Source organism: Aptenodytes patagonicus, chromosome 1 (assembly GCF_965638725.1).
Source record: "Aptenodytes patagonicus chromosome 1, bAptPat1.pri.cur, whole genome shotgun sequence".
Taxonomy (NCBI): Eukaryota; Metazoa; Chordata; class Aves; order Sphenisciformes; family Spheniscidae; genus Aptenodytes; species Aptenodytes patagonicus.
This window is the reverse complement of record NC_134949.1, coordinates 29235951-29255950: the sequence shown is the minus strand read 5'-3', so window position 1 is coordinate 29255950 and position 20000 is coordinate 29235951. Positions and strand designations below refer to the sequence as shown.

The following is a 20000-nucleotide window of genomic DNA, read 5'->3' as shown; positions in this document are numbered from 1 at the left end:
GGGGCTATTTTCAGAGGACCTTTGCCTGGTTTAGATGATGTTCTCTGTAATACAAGAAAAATGAACTGTATGCATTTTGTTGATTAGAAGAATTTGAAAGAAAAAGCTAAAGGCAAGGCGCATAGGGATACGAAGCTGCAGGTTTCCACATGTACATGGGCAAATACAGAGTTAAAGGACAGAGGAGGAACCGTGATGGGAGGGTTGAGGAGGAAGCCATGGAGCTTCAAGGATGTGCACTTGGGAGCAGAAAGAGGTGCCATAGTCAAGAACAAAACATCAGCAAAAACTCATCCCATGTTGCAAAAAGACCTGAGTGACCAATACGCTTTTTTGCTGCTTCAGAGTGATTCTAATTAGGTGACTGTTGTTTGATGCCATGGCCACTGGATGAGTACAGATAATCAAAGATGTTTGGCTATCCTCTTTCCTTCCATTCATTACCACATTTAGAATCCTGCCTAAATGAAACTGTAATTTTCATTTTCTTATATTGACAACTCTTATTTATGGATCATTTAAAAAAAACCCCTGCAACTTGCATTATTCTCGGTTACAACTTTACATTCTTAAGTTAACCTCATGTAATTTTTGTTTGGGTATACACATGGAACAGTTTATAAACCGGTGGGTCAGAAGTCAGTCCCCATGTGCTGCTTGGGAAAAAATGGAAAGAGAAGAAAAAAGATGTTACAGATATTAATAATAACATTCAGAAGTTTTATCTGGGGGGAAAAAATGTGGTATACTGAAAACCTATACCGGAACTTGCCAGTAGGCATCTTTGAAGTGCCAGTATGGTATATCAGCCTGCACTAACCCTATTTTGGTAGCTGATTGTGATGCACAGACCTATTTACATATCCTGATATTAATCCTCTCAGGTGCTAAAATATCCCAGAATGTAAATCAGGGCATATCTTCATACAGCAAAGTGGCTTGCACGGTCCAGCTTTGCTACTGTGTGGAATCTTGCTACTAAAACCTTCTTTTAATGTCTTATCCTGTTATTTTTGGGCTGGTTTTCATTGCTTTTAAAGAGAGGCCAAAAATCTGTCTTCTTGCCGTTTATGTGAATAGATACATAAAATAGTCTTTAACATTTTGGTTTTATATCGTTAAGTCACAATAGATGCATGAGAAACTTTATGCTGCAAAACTTAATTATACTTTCATTCAGTGGCCCCTTAACCTTCTTGAACATGTTTTCCAAACTATTGCAAAGTCTGTCTGTGCACTGTATTTATCCAACGTCTAGCACTATGTTCTGTAATTTGACCAGAGTTTTTCCTCTTCTTTAATGATTTCCCCAATAATAAAAATCTATTAGTAAGGCCTGATACCACCTAATTATTTCTGTATAATGTGATGAGCAAATATCTTTTTTGTGTTTTCCTTTTTATGATTATTAACTGCAATAAGTGTCCTAAGGGCTTTTCCCATCCTTCCTGTCCTTACAGGCCCTTTTATATCCACCTGAGGCTTAATAGAGAAACTTCAGTTTGAAGAAGAGCTTTCTCTGGCAATATAAGAGAAGAATGGCACAAAATATCGAACATTTTTTACACATAGGCCAATGATCAGGCAAGTGCTGTAAGGGCTGACTTTAACTTCTAACAGTGCCTGTGATGTGAATGAGACGCGAAAGATTCCTCAAGGCAGAAACTGCTTTTCTTAGCCTTTTCCAAGGATGACCACTAATTGCTGCATCTCCTACTACCACAGGTTGGAAATACTTGAATGATGATAATAATATCCACTTTGCTCATAACGTTGTTGTTCTTCTCAGTCCCTCTCCCACTTCTGAAGCTGGCGTCCAAAATTTCCTTAGATCCTCAGACAGTACCTTATTTCTCCATATTTGTTCAAAACGTATAGGGTGCCTCAAAGATACAGTTTCAGTCTGGGACTCACCGTGCTGTGGCAGGCTATCGTGTCTCTTTGTCAGCGCTCTCGGTGACTTCCTAGCTGGCAGCCACAGCCTTTGGTGCACTGCAAGTGCATAACCAGGGTTAAGTGCCTGGAGCTAGCCAAGCCCTTCAGAAATGTTCCTTAAAGCCAAAAACCAGTTTTAAAAGATGAAAATTGCTCTGAGAGGCCAAGTGTAAATCTAAGATGCCCAGCGAGTCCAGGAATATCTTCAATTTTCCTCCTCAGAGAAGAGTGACCTGACTGACTGAATATACAGGCAGTCCTTTTAGCTGGTCTGAATTATTACAATTTATCAATGCTGTTACCCAGTATTGGTACATTCAAAAAGGGTATGAAGGAACAACTTTTAACTCTGTATTTAAAATCATTTATGGATTTCGGTTCTCAAAATCCCGTGAGAAAATCATGGATGCCAAATGGCTCTACTTTGAATGAACAAAAAACCGAGAAAAAACCGTTGGTAGGACCTGATACAGAAAAGTCAGATAAAATGTAGAAAATCAAAGTAGAAAACTTTCTTCAGTTTTAAAGTTAATTTTTCTTTCTTAAAAGGTGTAGAAAGCAAAGCTATGCACTTAACATGCATTGTTTCCTAAATAGTAAGGGACAAATGATAGAACTTGGCTAAATTTGTGGGAATTATGGTTTATATTACTTCAATTTTACTACTTTATAGTTATGAATTTAGTTTATTGTTTTAGCAATTTGGACACCAAAGGTAATTTGTTAGGAATTTTAAACATTTTATGCATACTAGGCACTCTCCTTAACATTGGGAGTACCATTCTGAACCAAAACTCTGCACATAACGTTATTTCAAGACTCAAATAACATACCTATGAGCCAACGGGCAGAATTGGGCATAGCCCTATTAATATTTATCATTAATCTGATAGTGAGTTATTAAAAATCTAACCTTCCTGTCACTCTGTAATTTTTCCTTCTTGGCTTTTGCTTCAGTTGTGACAACTTTTAAGAAAGTAAAAATACTTTGGAAAGAAAACAAGAGCAGGAAGAGTGTTCTATGTCTTTCTGTTCATTGCAGTTTGGACAGAGGCAGCTGTGGTCGTTGTCTTGAAATCTGACCAAAATGTTTATTACTCCCTTTTCCACAGAACATCTCTTGATATCTTTGATGAGACCTTAAATAATTGGATATGCTTTAGCTTCTTCAGTTCCCTTGGGAAAAAAACAGAGGAAAGAAGAGATCTACCAGAAAACAAAATAATTCAGGAAGATTGTTTTTCAGAATTTTTTGAATGCGGAATAATCTTTTCTTCATTTTCACTCTAGTTTCTTCTGACAGTTACTTAACTTCTGTATAGAGCAAACCAGACTCAAATCATTTTCCAAACCGACTGTTTTCTGAACAAATCTATGATCCCAACTCCCTGTCTTTTTATTCAATTTGATGATGTCTTCATCTCCCATAACCGTAAGACCTATATTATGATAATATATTTATTGTTCAAAATGAATTCTTTTCTGATTTTTTTCTCCTTTTTCTGTGTGATGGAGTGAGAGTTCTTATCTAAAAATGAAGCCCTGACTTAATCCACAAACTTACGTTTGGCATATTCTTTGGAAAACTGATTTAGCTATGATTTTTTTCTCCAAGACAATGTAGGTTCAAGCTCAGTCTCTTCAGCTACTTTCTTTCAGATACCTACTTTAATATTGAGATCTTGCCTCTTACCATTGAAGCTGTTCTGTTGGCATTTCTGTGGCATTTCTATACATAGGTTTGATGGAGTAATACAGTTCATATTAATCTTCATTGTTTTCTTACATGACCCAGTACCCACAAATAGGAAGTTTTCTGTATTCATCTCTTCTCTGTTTCTCACCTCTTTTCTGAATTGAATGGAAGTTAAAGGTCTTCCTGTCTGTCCTGCATATTTAATTTAGGTGTGACTGCAGGTTTGTCTCTTCACTTTCTTTTTTTTCCACATTGCTAAAGATCTGTAGTATGTGTTAGAGCACCCCCTGCCTACTGATACTTCTCTGACCACTGTGTGTTTCAAGATCTCACGGCAGAATAGATTGAAATGTAAGTTCCTGTGTTGAGTGAGCAGATTACAAGGGCTGGTGCTGTTAGCTCTCACCTGCCATCTGAGACAAATTCCAGCTCTGTGAGTACTTCTCCTTTCCTGTATTAAGAGGTAAAGTAAAAACTGAGCAGTGTGATCACTGTTTTGAATTTGAACTGAACAGAGTAAGGAAAAGATCCTTGCAGCAGTCTTGGCTAGAAGGTGGTAGCTAAGCACCCCAGCTCTGAGCAGAAATGGGGCCTGCTGAGACCCACGTCTACCTTCCAGATTACTGCTCCGGTCTGCATCTACATGCTGCTAATTTCGTAATACACCAGGCAAAAGAGGATCGCAGGCAGAAGTTTGCAGAGCACTAGAGATTTTTGAAGTGCGTTGGGTTGCCACTAGTCTCTAGTTTAATTCGCTCATTTTTTTCCACAGACCCTTGTTCGTTTGTTAGTTCAATTTCTCACTCCTTTTCAAAATTTCCACTCAATATAGGACTAAGTCACATATTACTTCTTACTAAGTTTTCCTCATAGACAATTTGTGGGGTATAGATGAACTTCTGTTGAAAGATAAGGTTATTAAAAATTTGCTTGTGTTTTCTTTGTTTCATGTGGGCAAAACATTTTTTGCCTGGTAAGTAACATCATAGATTCTCCACTAAAATTTCCACTTATAAGTTACTGGGCTTGATTGCAGGAAATATGACGAGACATGAGTCTATTATTGGGACTTCAGATTAAGTTATCATAATTTTTTTTTTCTCTTCTGATCAGTCATTGTAAAACTTAACTTGAAACATTTCAGAACAGTGGGCAGTATTTAGTGATCAATAACAGTGAATTGAGAGTGTGATCCTTGTAGCATAAACTAAGCAGTCAGACATAACAGGGAATGTGATTTTCATAAATAAAAAGATGTGTTCTGACTATAAAACTGGAAGCCAGAAACTTCTAGCTGTAACATTACCTTGCTGAGCAGCTATAATATAGTTTAACATGTAATAATGTAAATAAGTAAGCTTTAATTTAGGATGCAGTTAAGAGGTTGACGAGATTTGTAGGTCATCCCGTATTAGAATTGTCCCACATAGTTTTTTTTTTTAATAGCAAAAGCACTAGCTACTAACCAGGTTTCTCGCATAGGTTCGTATTTATACAGAATTTTGAGGCTGGAACTATTACACCACAGCTTTGTTTATTATTCCACCTTCTGTCTCAGAGCACTGAGTTGTACATTATGCGTCAAAACATGTTCTGTTCTTTCAGAGTTCTTAGGGAGGCAATACGATGTAATTCATTATGCCCCAAAGATAAACAGTACCTCTTGACCTTTTCAAGAAAAGTTGCAATATTTTCTTATTCCAGAATGTAATATTGTACTGAGCCGATATCAATGTGATAAGATAAATGTTTCCTTTTCTAATGTAAACCAGAGTGCACTACATTTATATAAAAGTCTTGGGGGATACCCAAAGCCTCCAGATAAAAAGGGGCAGCTTGGCTATTGTAGGTCTGCATTTTTGAATTCTCAGTCTCAAAGCACAGAGGGCAAACTGCATCCAGTCTTGAAGACGATGGCCAGAATTTTCAGAAGTGAACAGATTTTTGTGTTGCCCAATTTAGGATTCTCCTAAAGAATTTTCAAGCAAATTAAAAAGTATATGATTTGTTACCATTAAAAAAAAAAAAAAAAACAAAAACAAGCGAAGACTGTAAACACCTTTCCTCTCAGTATCGGGATCTTTTGAGATGTCCCGGCCAAAGCACATGAGTCAGTGCTACACTGTCTGTAGCTAACTCGGTTTTTACTACACTAAAAAGTATTTCAGGAAATGAAAGACTAATGAGGAGTATTTTTTTATCAAATTTCTTTTTCTGCATTCTCTGCTGTTGTTCAGAGCACAGTTTCCTTTTAGTCTCTCAGCTATTCTTTATTTAACTGTTACATTTCACATGGCACGTTTCTGATTGATGAAACGGTTGCGTGCAAATGTAGTTGCCACCGTGGAGTGGGGCTCTGAACATGGCCCTGCCGCCCGCTGCCAGTTTCCCTTCTGCCTGGCAAGGCAGTGCCCAGCTCCAAAGGAGAAAGTGCATTTTGCTTGATAGACTTTGCCCAAGTGTTAATGCAGAGTCCTAGTCTCTTCTTTCCTGGCAAATCTCCCTCCCAATGATTGGGCCTCATTTACTTTAATATGTTATATGTTTCTGTATGCAGGTCAGTACTCTGCTTTATATGTGGCATGTAAAAACCTCTGTTACTCATGTATATTGTATCCACAGGAAAGAGTGGCTTTAACTGCAGTTACTATTACATGTAAAATAACATGGTATATTTTAAAATCAGTTCATTATTAACAAGGATTTACTTCTGCTGTTACTGCATTTGGAACTTCATAGATATTCTGAACAGTTACTACTGTAAGCAAAATAATACTATTACACTGTAAAGCAGTAACATCTTTCAACCCCTTCAGGTTGAAAGTAGGACTGTTTTAAACATATGAATCGCAGCATATCAATTAGATTCAACAGGTATTAAAATACAGGAGAAAAGAACAGTAAAGAACAGGAGTAAGAAGAAGTGAAACATCATTAAATCAGTCTGGTTTACATACATAGCTTGTTAATGCCACTTCGTTCTGGACTTTCTTGTTTGTTAATTTTTTAATTTATGAAAGAGGAAAGATTAAAGTCTGTATTAGGAAGCTAACTGAAAAGAGCAAGTTTTGATGGAAGATTTTAAGCTCTTGAGTGAAGCAAAAACATGAGGGAAGACGAGCCTGCTATGTAGGTCAATGTAAGGAAAACCTTGGAGTCACCCCGGGAAGAAGACGACCATAAGCAGAAAAGGAAAGCTAACACATTAGAAGAAAAAAAATGAAGATGAGGTTCTTTAGGGATCAAGTTGACTAGGACTTTGAGAATAAAGAACTTGAATTTCATTTGAAAACAAATTGTGTGTTCACCAGGGAACCAAGCAGAATGTATGAATTAGACATTCTTTATACTGGAAAAGAAATAATTGTAAGCTAATGAGTTTTAGAGGCAAAGAACTTAGATTTTCTGTTTGCAGATATGCAATCGTGCATCTTCTATAGATACAGTTCTCTCTTCGGTCCCCACATTTGTGACAGTTGTACGTATCTGCAGTAAAGACAGTCCAAAAATGTCTTCCAGTTTAAAGGAAATTTCTAGAATATATATTTTATGTGTGTGTGTATATATATATTTACGTTTATGCAGTCTGTATCCCATAGTAAAGGAAAGAAGCACACTAAGGCAGAAATGGTATAAATGACTCGGCAGAGTGTTTGCCACTCAGTCTGTAGCTTATCTCCTCACTCGTCGTTGGGGATAGTTAAATGATCTATATCAAATTTGTTCTACAGCTGTCAGTACCTGCAAGCATATAAACAGACGGGTAAGATTTCTAGGAGGCAGGTGCCTGCATTGCTAAAAGGACTGCTCTAATTGGCATAATCAGTACAAGAAATGAAGAGTGAACGAGCATGGAAATAGAATTACTTTTCTACCCCTTGAAAGGAGGTGGTAGAATTACTTTTCTACCCCTTGAAAGGAGGTGGTAACGGGCTACATTCATTTAGTTGCTCCTGCAGCTGACTATACTGAACTTCCCCTGAATATAGAAAAAGAGCATTTTAATCTCCAAAACCATCCATCTGGCATCTGCTATTAACATTAAACACAAAAAAAAAAAAAAAAAAAAAAAGAAGAAGAGGGGGAGTGTAGTTGTTGTCCAGAAGCATTTATATCTGACTTGAGGATCCTACAAAAATTTTAACCACTGGTGGAAGGTGCCCCATTCAGGTTAACCATCTCTGCACACCCCGTTCTTGTGACTCATGGCAGAACAGAGTTTGTCTGTGCCTTGAATTTCACTGTCGCCTCTCGTTTCTTTCTTACTAGGCTGCAGTGATTTAAATCTGTTTGAAATCTGTATACGGTTGGATATTGCTTGAAATGAGCTACAGCGTGAGTAGACATGAAAGACTGACAGTTGAACACATAGAGTAATCAGCAAGGGCAGGATTTAATTGCAGCTAATTTGTACTGGTTGAACACCTCTCCATATAAAAAATATTTTATACTCAATTATATTTATAATGCTTTGGACAATCAACATATGGTAAAACTTAACAGTATAACCATTTAATCTAACACAGATTTGACCTGTCCCTTCTTTCTTTGCTTGTCAGAAGCTTTTATTCCTTTCTATATGGAAAACAGTTTAAGAAATGCAAGCCTGGATACAGGACCAGATCTCTTCCTATCTTTGGTCCTATTAATTATTTGATTTTGAGGATGTATTAAAGGCCACCGTGTGAAATGTTGAATTCCCTCTGTTCCCAAAACCTTATTTTTAGTTGAGAAGTTCAGGAAACTTGCTGAAGCTGTATTACAGTGTGGGTGAATACATATGGCTTGTGACAGGTCAGATACAACACAATAATTTATAACTGTGTGAATGTACGTTGCTGAATCCCCTTCTTTGTTCTCAAGTATAAATGCCCTTCTCCTTATCATTAATTTTCAATTTTTATAAAACTATGTTGTTGAAGCTTTAGCTGTAATTATTTTGTCTTCTTGTAATACCTAGGAAAAAAACAAACCAAAACAAAACCAGAATTCTGCTATGCCAGAAATAATATGGGATAATATATCTGCAAAACTTAAAAAATATGATCTAGAACAAAGATTACTTCTCAAAAAAGAGTTGCAACAGAGGCTTTTGAAAATGCAGAAATATTAAGAAAACTTCGGCTGAAAAAACTTGCATTCTGGAAAGCAAAAGCTCAGGTTGGTACCGCTTGCGCTTGGCAAAATTTCAGAAATTGCTTCTTCCAACAATTATGTTGATTGGTAGAGATGAAAATTCCTGCAGCCATTGCTCTTAGGTTTTTTTGGAACTTTAGCTTTGTTGCAAAATGTCTACTTTGGAATACTATTAATTCACAATGTAGATAAAGTTAAATGGTGCTCATGATATATCTCGTCTTGCAAGATGATGTAAAAGCTTGAGTGCATTCCATGTGTCCAAATTTCAAGGAATGGTGCTTATTAGGTCAGTAGAAGTGCTCACTTTGTAGTTACGGAGCCTGCCAATGCTTGTTATAATAGAGGGGGTATCTATACTACTTTAACTGTGTCAGACTAGTCAAAGAAACACTTGCCTTGAAGATTAAGGAAGTCAGCTTAAGTAAAATTAATTTATTTTCCTGAGTAGCGTAATCATCTCTAGTCACTAGAATATGTTGTCTCAGTGATATTGTGCTGGCCTGATTGTTATACTCTGATTACTATATGAGTCTTTTTAATGCTTTCTAGTCAGGAAGGAATTTAATCTCTCTTCAACATTACTTCCATTGTTTTTATTTTGGTGCTATTCAATTGTGATTCTCTTTGCGCTTGTAAAAATTTTTTTTTAAATTGTCTTTAATTTACAGTTTTAGTCCATGTAGTCTCTCTGTGATTCACCTTTTCTCTGTGTCTTTCTAGCAATGAAGAAATAATTCAGCTATTCTTTGTAAAGGCCACAAGGCCTCTAAGCCAGAATCTTCCCAAATTTTGGTGCAGAAATATAGAAAGAAAAATATCAGAGATTGTTAAATTATTTTAAAAGAAATTCCTAGGCCTTTTCATTTTCACAGTATCCTTAAAATAAAAAAATAAAAATAATAATAATTTTAAAAAAATCCTTAGTGCTTAGAGTTGAGCCTTTTTACTCTGTTCACTTGTCTCTGTGCAAGTCACACCTGGCCGTAGTCACTGGTGATAGCCCAAAGCCTTTGCAAGGTTCCCAAACATCTGGTTGCCAGAGTCCAAGCCAACTTTGCTGAATTGCCTGCTTGCTTCTTCACCCATAGCACCAGTTCAGTGCCAGCGTGGAGAGCTGGAGCACTCTTGGAGCTGGTGACTAACCTGAGCTCTGAAAATTACTTTCTTTGCAGACTTTGTCAAATTACATAACTCCAAATTCTCAGTCTTAAGTGCCTAAACATGAAGATGAAAAATACCATCAACCTTGTTAGAATTTACAGAAACGATAATGTGGTACTATTTTTGTGGATTTGATTGACGGGAGCTCTGGAAACAGATGCTTTGCAGTCAAATCTGTTTTTTTCCCCCTGCTTCTTTGTTTAAACAAAAAAAAAAAAAGGCTTTTCATAAAACAGTGGCTGTTGTCAGAATTTTTACTTCAGAAGTAAAACTCGCCCCAGATGCATAAGATGTCCATGTAAAAATGGTACTTAAAACTTGTCAGCAGACACACCATGGGACGTTGTTGGGGGTTCCTACTGCAACAGTTCAGAATGAAAGGAATCTTCTCCCCTCGCCTGCCCCCACCGAAGGAGTGTTTATTGCTGTTGTTTCTGACAATGATTTGTCTTTCCAACCTGTTGAGCTATGAAATCAGGGTCTTTGAAACTCTCCCAAGCCATCCCAAGATCACATCCTAGCTAATTCGGCTGAGAGAGGCTCTAAAGCATCGTATGGCTCAACTGTTTTGAGCACATAGGCATGATCTGCACTAGGAAATTGAACATACGGTTCCTGGATGCAAAACTGGGCAGCTGACACAGGGTGAGACGCACCTGAGCTAATAAGCATTTTAGCCCCCAAAATCAGGATGATTGCATCCACTTCCCTAGTGAGACTGGTCCTTGGAAAAGTCTGACTGCAGAACTGTGCTTAGGCGTTCCTTGGGAGAGCGCGGGTCAGCACAGGTCAAAAAGCGTGCCAAGAGCTGTGCTCAGAGCTTGCCAGCGGGGAAGATCACATTCTTCTTCAGCAGTCCCCAGTTTATCAGTGTAGGTGAAGCCTGAGAGTAGAAGTGATATTGTTGTGGTACCCTTTTCAGTAATTCATTCCCTATTATTTTTTGTAACTATAAACATTGCAGTGCTTGTAGCATTCATGTCTTAGTGATATTAATGAACCTGGGGATTGCTGGAAGAGAGGGCGAGAACCTCTGACATTCATCTAAAATCAAAGATTGCTTCACCTGCTGGCCACAGCTCTGCCTTCAGGTAGCTACATAAGCCTTATGCCATAAACTGTGCTCCAGAAAGTATTTCAAAGCAATCCCAAAGTCCTGACATAAAATGATTTCTCTCCCATTTTTATTTTTCAGTCCACTGTCTTATGGCACAAGAAGAGCCCTGGGAATTGCAGTAGACTAATAGATACAATCCAGAAGGCTTTCTCATAAAAGGCAAGGCCTTTTGACTGAAAATGCTGTAGTACTATGATGTCTGTCATTTTTTTTTTCCCAAATCTCAGAGCTGGAATTATCTACATTTTGTCCTGCAAAATAAAAAATCCATCTCTAATAGATGGAATAAAATTTTTAAAATAACAGCTAAAGTAAAATTTACTATACACTATAACACTATGATAGTATCAAAATATCTAGTCAGGAATAGATCCATGTTTTGTGTGATACTTGCAGGTCATTGTATGAAGAAGTGATGATATAAGAAGAAAACAGATGAGTGTTCACAGATAGGAGGCACTGCCTCCTGCCTAGTCAATTAAAAAAAAGGCAATATTAGAAGCAATAAAAAAGTATCAGATCATCACACCTAAGGTTTAAAAAAAAAAAAAGCTTTATATCTGTTTACTGTTTTTTTTGTAGTCCCATGTCTATCTACTGATGTTTGTAAAATGAGTACTGTGTGTTGAAAGCAGCACGTAAAATGATTATGAACTTGGAACTAGAACTTAGTTTATTATTCTTGTATTATGTGGCACTGTGAATAGTTTGGCATACTAAAAATATTGCCAGTATCATACCTAGATGAAGTACACTTGTATGACATAAAAGATTCTGCTCTGTAGCATATACAGTTACTAAATTTTGAAAGCCCTTTATCTGCCCTTGAAAAGCCTTGCTTCCCTTTTCAATCTCTGAACCTACGGTTACGTGGGAGCAATCAAGGACTAGACATAAGGAACTGTTGTTAACAAAGTGTTTCATAAAATAATGCCATGAAACGGGAGGATAAAATGGAGTATTTATTGAAAAAGTTGGCAATCTATATGCAAGTTTAATTATCAGTAAATTGTAGAAGGTGAAAGATCGCAGCAAGTTTGAAAATTCTGCTGGTCATTGGTCAGTGAAATGTCTGTCATGTTGTAAAACTACCTAGGAGTGATACGGAAAGAAAGTCTTGATTGAGAAAGAGGTTAAGGCTTGGGAGGATGAGTGTAAGTATCCGGGTTATTTAGATAATTTTTTTTTTTTTTCGTATTTTTCAGGAAAGAAAATACAGCATTTCTAATTAAGGTATGTGTGTGAAAAGGCTGCAGAGGTGTAGTGTGTCTTTAATCCATACAATGCTGTCTCACACCTTGATGGTACCTCCGTGGTTTTATTTAAACAATTCAAAATGTCAATTTGTTTATCAGTTTGCCGTTTTCAAAATTAACTGTAAAAATACTGCAAAAAAAACTGCGTGAGGAATTTACTGTGTGGATAGATCCTGGTTTTGATTTAAGTATGATTTTTACATTAAGTGGGAGATGGGGCTCTTTTATTGCTTTTTCCCCGCTATGTACAGTGGCAGTGCTGTGAGGGCTGGTGGAGAGCCGGCCCTTCCTGTGCTGGGGTCTGCTCTCCTGTGCGGGTGCAGATTGCACAGGCAGAGCAGGGGAGAAGGAAGCAGCTAAATAATGCGGTTTTACATATGCCTTATGTAAGTGTGCAAGCGCGGACATACATATTTATTTTTAATGAATAAGTACGGGGTGTGCTATGAGGGAAGTAAACCCCTCATCTGCTCTTTTTTCATAGACACCTTGGAGACAATGAGGGTGAAGGTATTTGAAGGAAGGAAGGGCAATGGTGATGACTTGATGCCTCACATAAAGGAATCTCTGAAAGAAATCCAGAATTTTTGAGTAAAGTCTCAAAGAGGAAGGTAGAGGAATTGTTATAGATTGATGAGGTTTAAAATGTTACAAGAAGAAAAAAGGATATACTATAGAAAGGAAAATATGGAAAATACTTCAAGGACATGAAATCTGAACTACATGCGATATGTAAAGAGGAGTGTCTTTAGAAGAGAAGACTAGTAACTGAGTTTTGACCATGTTAAGTTGATGACAAGACATGATAGAATGATAAAACAAAAGCTGAAATTCAGGTTTTGATTTGTGTAAAGTAAGAGTAGTTAAAAGGATAAAAGGCGTAAAATTTATATCTAAACTTCATTTCCAGTGTATTTTGGTCATGTGTCTAGGTTGCCAGTGCTTTTTTTTAATGTGCATGCTAGTGATAGTGATTATGCAATATATGCCATATGGTTCAGAGGAAATTTTTACAATCTGATGCCAGAAGAGACTTTAACTGATGTGAAGTATTACATATGTTTGGTACCAACATAACTGGGTGTGTCTTACTTTTACAAATGCATCTAAAGATGATAATGCCCCTGAGCATATTTATTATTATAATTCCTTGATTAGCTTGCTGTTTAGGAAGATTACTGTAGATGCCAAGGCAATATAATAGGGATCATTTTTCCCTGAGCGAGCTTGATGAAGTGTGATTGGAACATCTACCTTTTAATTCAAATGCCTAACCTGTTGTGTTGCTCATGTATACTACTTGGGAATTCCTCGTACAGTTGCTATCATTTCTCCAGCACCTAAACGCCCTGGGAATTGCAAAATGTCTTTCTATTCCTCTTCTGCAAAACATTTTTACTAGCTTCAGGTCTTTTCTTTTTCATCCCTGCAAGTTTCTAATCATAAAGAATATACTCTCTACCAGATCTCCCTCAGAAGGGCTGAAACTAGGATGAGGAGCCTGAGGACATTTGCCTGTCTGTCTTCACTTGCATTTTAGCTTAAAATTAAAGCTCTTTGTCATTTCACTCTGTTACAATCTTCACTCCTTAAAGTCCCCAAAGTGGAGAATTCTTTCTCAGCAGCTCTGTCTACACAGCCTGTTCAGGCTACCCTTCAAAACATACAACTCATTTGCCAGCTACAGCAAGAACCTGAAGACTGGGATCTTCAGAGACAGAGGTCTGCATGTTGGAGCATGCCTGCTAGATCATCACGAAATGCACCAAAAGAATTAAAAGCTAGATAAGCAGCCTGAGAGGGAAGCTGCAATTGTAGTAAATCAGGCAGGCCAGAGTAGACTGCAAGTGCAGATAGCTCACTCAGAGAGATGCAGAGCTAACCAGTGCTACTTTTCTTGGGTTTTCCACAGAATATAAGCATTTCCTTCAAGAAAAAAGGCATTTAGTTTTATGTGTGTGAATGCATATGTTACTTTGTACATATATACATATAAATTAATTTGTGATCATGGTACAGTGGTTCCTCAGGAGCCTCACAGTCCACACTTAGTAGCAGATTTTAATGCTTCAGAATTACTCCAAGGAGTTTAGATCAGACCTTGTGTTACCAGCACACTCATAACTACTGCCGAATGCCACCATTGATAAGTCTAGTGTCTAGAAAATGGGCTGTTTATTTGCATAATTTACTTTTTGATCTCATATCAGTGTTTTTACTGTTTTTTTTTTTAAACTCCAGACAGGACTACACTTCTCTCTCCAAAAGAGGGTTTATCAAAAACCTTGAAAAAATACAAGTAAAATGGCTATTATTGTATCACCTATTTACATTCATGTTTATTGTTTCTTCCCCTAATTATTCTGGTATTGAATATGTATCTGGAGCTCTCTATGCCAACTAAAGTTTTACGAAGCATTACAAAAATATCAATAACAAAAAAAATAATGGACTCAGTAGGATTTCAGTTGAGCTGATTTAGCTTTAGCAATAAAGACTGATTTTTTTAAGTGGCTTAGACTACGTAGTGACTTTTGATTAAATTATTTCATTAAAACCATGATTGAAATCAGGTTATCAAAGATAGTTTGTAAGTTTTGTTATTGTAGCTTTAGATTTAAATTCACAATAAATTATAATAATGAGTCAATTTGCTTTTGCCTTTTTTTTTTTTTTTTTTTTTGGAGATGTGTGACTTAAGTTGATCAAGCTGTGCTTTAGACCGTCATTCTTGCCTTGTTTTTCTCTCCTCTTCCTAGCTCTCCATTTCAGCCAGGCTTCTATTGTTCGTAGTAAGAATTGTAATATCAAGAAAATCTTGTTTTCTGCTACTGTTGTGCCCATACTTGGTGGTGAGAACAAAAGAATCCTGCCCAGATGGCTCCGACTGCAATTAGGGCACAGAGCACTTAATTCTAACCCATCTCCTGTTCTGTATAAACTATTTCTCTGTTCAGTCCAAAATTTCAAGGATAGTCTCATAAACACAAACATGGTCATGTAAGGTTGGAAAATTCCAAAGGGCAAGTCTGTATGCGCAGCTCTTACTGTTCCTGTGCTGTTAACTCACCATAGAAACAAACCATGCTGAAGCTTCACGATACTCAGTTTATGAGAACATGGTGTTATTTGAAATGTAGCAAGGTGTTAGACATCACAGTAATCCGAACTTGGCATGCCTTCACAGGAACCACACAGTCAAAGAAAATAGGGCTGGAAGATGCTTGTGAAGATCTTCTGTGACCCAGAGCAGAATCACTGCTCTTAACTGTTCCTGAAGATGCTTCTTAAACAGGTCCAGTGACAAGGATTTTGCAGTCTCTACACAATTTATTGTGCTCTTCCGCTATCCCTACCATTGGAAAGTTTCTTCTTAAATTTAATTAAATCTCTGGATTTGGTTTAAGGCCATTCTTGCTTGTCCTACCCATGGAATACAATTAATTCTTTCTGTGCAGAAACTTGCTGAAGACTGCTATTGCTTTAGCGTTTTTTTTTCTTCTGTTTTTATGATCAGGCTTCTGCTATCCCATAGGTTGGATCTTCTCATCATGATCATTCTTAGTGCTCTCTCTGATCACTGGTAAGATGGTGCGCCTCTTTGGAACATCGTGCCCCAAGCTGGGTACAGTTCTCTAGCTGTTTCTTTAGAAAGTTGCATGAAGTAGAAAAAATACCAGTTTTGTATATGACACTCTATTTATATGTCCCAGTTTGCTTTTATCATACTAACATGGCAGTATTGACTTACGCCTTTAATAAATATTTTTCATCTTAGATATGTATTTTAAATTTGAGATTTCTTTAAACTATGTCCTTGTAAAACCAGAACTTCAATAATTAAATCTATTCAAAATATTTAAAAATAAACTTTAAATTTATAATATCTAATGTGAAACTCAGACATTAACTTTGTTCTTCTCCGCTGATTATCAATTGGTTATTTCAGTAATGGCTGATGTGCCTTCCTCCCATACAGCAAAAGCCTGGTGTGACCATCTTGGTAATATTTCCTTTTATAGTTGCAATCTCACTCATGTCTCTGGGTATGGATTTGTAAGGGCAGTGGTAAATCAAATCAGTTAGTGTTCAAGTAATTGGAGCCTTTTCAATCAGTAATTCTTCAATAAATATGTAATTCCTCGCATTTTGATTGGCTGAGAGAGTTTGAGTTGTATAATTACTGTAAATTTATTTGTAATTATGTTGGTACCATGTAGATCCATACTCTTTGACAGATGGCTTTGGTTTCTAGCTTGCAGGGTATCGGGATGAGGAATCTGTGCTTATGATGCTTTGGGTCAGCACTCCTTTGCCAGTCACAGTACAGAATGTTATTTAATTGAAAATAAGTTGTAAAGATAGAGGTATTTATTTCTGCCTTCTAAATGGCTAAGGCTATTCTAGGGTAAATATTCTTTTGGCATTTGTTCTTCACATGTTATTTTACCTCTCTATATTACTTAGCAACACTAATCAGTTCTCACATCTGTCCTCTCAAATTTTAGGTTCTGTTCTAAGAATCTTGTTGTTGACTAGAACAAAACATTTGAGTATGTGTTTCCTTTTGTTTTATATCTGCCTCACCTTTTGTTTTAGTTTATATCTTGATTATGATTTTTGTTAATTGTTTGCTTAATAATCTCCATGCTGATTTCATTGTCTTTAATTTCTAAATTTCCATTTCAGATTTCTATCAGTTAAAACCACTGCCTTCTAACAGCCTAATGTTACAGCGCTTCCCTTGGTACTATGTTTCTTTCTCCTCCCACATTTGCTCTGCATTTTGATTTTAGTACAAATGGGACCACTCTTGCTTTCATTTGCATCAGTTTCTTTCTTATTTATAAATTATCAAACCGTCTATTATTCTACCTAAGCCAACACTACTTTGTTTCAGACTGCTTTAATTGAAAGTAGGCTTTAAAGCCAATAAGTGAATGTCTACAATGGACAGACTTGAAAGAAGGTCTTTTTTAACCAACTCCTTTCAAATCAAGGATACGTACACATTTATACCATATATACATAATATTATATAAATATATAGTGATTTTAAGGATCTTTTTTATTTCTGGATTCACACATGGGATAGATGTATTGATTGTTCTTCTTTTCCCTGCACACTTAAATAGCTTTTGCGTAAATAGCTGATTTTCATGTGAAATAGTTCATACCAGTTTTCATGTGGAAAACTGGTACATGCCGCCATTGCATGATTCTGTTCATGTAAAACTACGAGATCAGCTCTTCCATTTAGCTATTACATGTCCCAGCTTTCTAAAAATAACGCCATATGGAAGAAAATAGCAGTGACAGGACATTTGTGAGCTTGTGGGGCTGGTATTTGATGTGCACTGTTTTTGTTTTCATTTCATTGATTCAGTTAGTCACTGCGTAATGTAAGTAGTAGGAATGAAGTAGGGTAGATTGCCTACTCCTGTGTTTACCAAAGGGAAGTTAAGTTCAGACATGTGGGATGAAAGAAAGGAGATTGTCTGGTTGGAGCACAGCTTCGGTGCTGTGGGCCCCCATCTCTCCTAACCCTTGACATTTGCATTCTTCAGGTGGTCCAAGCCTTGGAGACACCATTTGGGATTGCTGTCATGGACCATGTTATGCGTGGTCTGACGTGTAGCCCTAATGACCAATGCAGATTGATGTCTACAAGGAAGAGCCCTGCTAGTGGCACCAGGAATTGAAGCAAGCCAGTGTTTTTTTTTCTAGTTCTTGATCAGCCAAATAATGGGCAGGAAAAATGAAAGAGTTGTTTTTGAAACCGTGTTTAGTATCCATTAAATTGGGTTATATAGAGAGAAGCTAAATTTGCTTTATAAAATGAAATATGTTAGCTGCTAAGTTATTTGTGCCCTGTATTTATTTAGCATCTTTCACATGGGGAAAAAGTAAAACACTAAACAAAAAAAAATTGCCAAAACAATTAGAGTGAAAAAAATCTGGTAATTAACAATTATTTTTCACAAAACTAGTCTAATTACGAATCAGTCATGGTAAAATGAAAGGTCAATAACTACAGATGCATAATTTCTCTCTGATAGATTGCTGTTTGAAAATAGGTTTATGACAATTACGTGATTAATTTCCTTTTCTTAAACAGCATTATGAGACTTCATGTTGCATTCATCAGTTTATTACTGTTACTTTTTCTCTTCAGTTGCAAATTAATCCTGGATAACATCAGGGCAGAACAGAAGCTCAGGTAGATTAAGGATCTCTTCTTCTAATGTTGTTTGTGTTGCAGGGAAGACCACAGATCTGAATCAAAATCAGACCCTCAGTATGCTGAAACTGGCAGTATCATCCTAAGAAAACAAAACAAAAAACCCCCCAAAACCCAACAAAAAAAAACCCCAAAGTGCTTTTAGTCCAAAAAAATGAATGGCCAGATCCAGTGAAATTCTTACATTTCTAAGATGAGGCACATGAGGAATATAAGTACATAAGTTAAACTGTGATCCAGAACAGCTTCCTCCACTTGTCACCTAACCCTCAAAATGCCCTGCCTTTTTATCTTGAAATTCCTCAGGCATGAAGAGTTGCTGTCCTGGAGAAACGCAAAATTTTCCCAGCCTTGGAAAAGCTGAGCAGCCTGGGGATCCAGGAACCAGGCATTCATTTGCACAAATTCCTATAGCGTCAATACAGTAAATGTTTTCCAGGTATTCAGTGTTTGCTTAATCACGCTCTGTAGGCTTGGGCCCAGTACAGCATTCGGTACTGGGGGACACTTTCAGGGGACATAGTTGTAGAACGTCAGTTGTTGTGTTCTGTCCTCCTATCTAACAGCCTGGTGATGGGAATACTTGAGATAGTAATACAATATCCAAGGCTGTTGCCTCTTCTTGAGCATAATTTAGTTTCAAATATTTTGGTCTCTTGCAGGTTTGTGTTCTGCTAGGCAAGGCTGCAGGGCACCCTGCAGTTTAGCTGCTGAAATTGCACACATGCACATCGGGGCTGTCTGCAGCTGCTGATCTAGTTGCAGAAGACAGACAAATCTTTTTTGTTTGAGTATTTGCATGCTTTGATCTTGGGTTAATTGAGTGAAATCCTTTTAGTGACCATCTAGATTTCTTAGTATATTTCTTGAGGTGGGTTCCAACAGCCTTAGCTATCTGGTGCTTTGTTTCTGCTTCTATAGGAAGACACTGTAAGAATTGTTCAGCCTACCACTCCTAGGTGAAGATCAGGCTGGTTACATGGCTTGGATTTCAGTTACATACAGGATTTCCTTGACTTTGTGGGCTCTATAGTGTGGCACGCTTGTCCTCAGCCAGCAGGCCAACAGGTTTTCTCTTCTTTGTGTAGCTTAGAGAAAAAGACCGTTGTTTACTAAGTAAAATTAGAATGTCTTGGGGTGCATGGGATTTTGCTTTTCCTGTAAAGTCTTCTGGAGAGACTGCTGTTGGAAAGGAGCTGGATCATCTTAAATTCAAGATTCTTTGAATAGTGCTAAATGCTTTGCTACTCCATTCGGAAAGATTATAAGCTGCCGTGCTGACTGGCTGTGATATTTGTTAGAGAACTTTCTGGGAAAATACAGTCAGCGAGAGACAAAGGTTTAGCAGTATCATTTGAGTGCTGTTAGGGAGTGTTGGACAGCATTGTCTTTCTGTCACCATCTTTCGAGGATCTCGTACAACTATGGGGAATTCTGGCCTTCTCAATCGGAGCC

At 37.2% G+C, this 20000-nt stretch overlaps 1 protein-coding gene across 8 annotated transcripts in view; it reads left to right on the top strand.

The window, feature by feature from the left end:
* Positions 1 to 20000, top strand: part of FOXP2 (forkhead box P2) — a 442435-nt gene that overhangs the window by 282725 nt on the left and 139710 nt on the right. The window contains exon 1 of one of the 8 annotated variants that reach the window (XM_076330621.1): positions 12272 to 12281. The exons of the other annotated variants lie outside the window; for them this stretch is intronic. The gene's annotated coding sequence lies outside the window, so the exon portion shown is untranslated. Of the gene's footprint in view, positions 1 to 12271; positions 12282 to 20000 lie in introns of those variants that run through there. 8 annotated transcript variants of the gene reach the window in all.